The 2,375-nt window shown below is 36.1% G+C and overlaps 1 long non-coding RNA gene across 2 annotated transcripts; it reads right to left on the reverse strand.

The window, feature by feature from the left end:
• Positions 1-357: 357 nt before the first annotated feature.
• LOC129595710 (uncharacterized) lies at positions 358-1,985 on the reverse strand. Of its 2 annotated transcripts, none has more exons than XR_008691357.1 (5): positions 1,810-1,985; positions 1,248-1,359; positions 1,059-1,158; positions 794-956; positions 358-701 (listed from the first exon to the last, which is right to left on the reverse strand). It is a non-coding gene; the product is annotated as an uncharacterized LOC129595710 (long non-coding RNA). The 2 variants fall into 2 exon arrangements; XR_008691356.1 differs by having other exon boundaries at positions 1,774-1,985.
• Between the last annotated feature and the right edge of the window lie 390 nt (positions 1,986-2,375).

Consider the following 2,375-nt stretch of genomic DNA (forward strand, 5'->3'; position numbering starts at 1 on the left):
ACCCGGCATCCGGCGGCATTCAGTACCCGGCGGGCTTGTGGGGGGGGGAGGGGGGAGGCAACCGGCTTTGCGGCATCCGGCGATTAGCACGGAGAGGGGCGCTTCCCGGCAGCCGGCGTGCCGAAATGCCGGATGCAACATAATATGTGCCATAGTGTAAAGGGTATTTTAACTTACAGGTTTACCGGCAATCCGCATTAGCCGAGATGCCGGATTGTTTTTTGAATTAAATCGAGCAGAATGGCGTACACTGTAGGTTTACACTTTATATAAAGTACGTAACTACAGTAGGATCGTTTTTTTTAAGGAACGGACAGTCGGAATCTGAAATCTTTAATTCGAGTTAGGAATGCGATTAGTATATACTAAGAAATAATTTAATTCGTTTGTTGGACTTTTCAGTTACAGTGTAGGACTGAATGTGTATTTCAATATCAGCTGTGTAGCGTTCATTTCCAAAAAAATTCTTTTTTTTGAATAATATTAGGATATTAGGACTGTTAATCATTAATCGAGCATTTTCGATAAGAAAATCTTTGAACTGGTGGATCATGTTTGTGAAGATGACAGCTCTGCAGTTTGCGGACTGGTCGGTACAGTCGAAGGCTATCCGCTCTCCATTAATGAGGTTTCCTTTACCATCATCTTTCGAAAACGGTATTGGTCCTTTTACGTTTGAGATTTGCACTTCGACGACGACACTGAGTACAAAAATTAAGCGTTAAGTATTGTATTAATCAGCATAAAAGTGCGTTGTTATATGCGTAGGTAACGAAATTATAATATTAAATACTTTTTAAGGGAAGGCATAAGTTGGATTAGAAGAAATTCTTTTGGAGGTTTTGTCGGTTCAGATTGGTCGTATTCCAGCAATCTCACCATACTGCTGCAGTTTGTTTTCAATACATCCGGTTGAAATAGAGTGGATGGTGATGTCATTTACGAACAGAATTTTTCTGGAAAATAGTATTTTTTGTAATATGACATAATAGTTTATAATAATGTAATATATTTTATATTTATGTATCGAAAATCTCATTATCAATAGTGATATTTACTCAGATGTAGCGCGGATTAAAACAATATTTGCGAGAGTCGCAGCTGCTGGTAGTTCCAGTTGATCCATTAGATGGGCGTGTGTGTTTGCAACTTGGATTGCTAAAAAATGGAATATTATTTATTAAATAATAAATTACTAAATATCCTTGAAATTAAAAAATAATAACGAATTGGGCAGTCTTGAAGACCTGAAGTCATCACTTTGGCGTCCTGGACGGTTAACAGCCAGCTGTCCAAAAGTTTGCGTTTATGTCGGATGATGACGTTGCAGCTGTGGATGTTGTCACCTTGTAGTATGTGCTAAAAAAATAATTAACAAAAACTAAGAAAAGTTATCTCTAATTAGAATTAACGTGCGAATAGACAAGAAAAGTCAGGTTTGAATTTATAGACGTTCTATCTTTACTGCTGACTTTACAGTATTCTATACAGGTACAAATTTATCCTTACAGTAGTCGTATAACTGAAGCTGGCTTTTGCCATACTTTTCTGAGCAGAGCGTTCAAAAAAAATTCAAATTTCAATTTGTCTGGAAACTGAATTCTAATTTGTCTGAAAACTGGAAACTGGAAAATATGGATTTTTTTAAGACTAAGCTCGAGTTAAACTGACCACACGTTTACTAATGCATAAAAACATAATTAATTGTAATAATTTAGCAGTGATTAAGAACGTATTGCATATAAAGTCTTTATTATAAATCTGAAGATTGACCTGAATAAAGGACGTGCTTTTGTCTGGATGGTTTACATTTTGTAAATTGGCATGGCTGTTGTCTGATGGAGCGTTTTGTCCAGGCTCTTCCTCATCTTCTTCCATCTTTTTGTGATGAGGGTCAAGTTCCAAGTTTCTCTGTTGCCGTCTATCATGGAAAATCAGTTTCGGTGTAAAGAAACATGACAGAATTCTTAATATTACTTTGGCATTTATTTATTATTTTAATTAATATCTGGTAATTAATCTCGAAAATTTGATAACGCTTATGTCCGTACCATGTTTTTGGTTTCCAAGGTAATAATTCCATTGTTCAGGTCAGCATATTCTTTTCTTTCGAGTTTAAATGCTGACTATCCACTGAAGCTTGCCTTTTGCTTGCACATTAAGTTATGGCACTTGAATTGAACTGGAGTTGTGCTCCTTTTACAGATTAAATATCCGTGGTTGCTGTGATGTGGCTTCCGTTGAAAGATGCAATAATTGGATTTTAAAAATATAAGCAGAGTTTTGGTTTGTTCATTATAATCAAAACAAATATTTCGGTGCGTAATAAAATCACAATCCCAGCGGAACATAATATTTGAAATAACTGTCCGCAA

This window comes from Paramacrobiotus metropolitanus, unplaced genomic scaffold (genome assembly GCF_019649055.1).
Source record: "Paramacrobiotus metropolitanus isolate TYO unplaced genomic scaffold, Prichtersi_v1.0 Parri_scaffold0000081, whole genome shotgun sequence".
Taxonomy (NCBI): domain Eukaryota; kingdom Metazoa; phylum Tardigrada; class Eutardigrada; order Parachela; family Macrobiotidae; genus Paramacrobiotus; species Paramacrobiotus metropolitanus.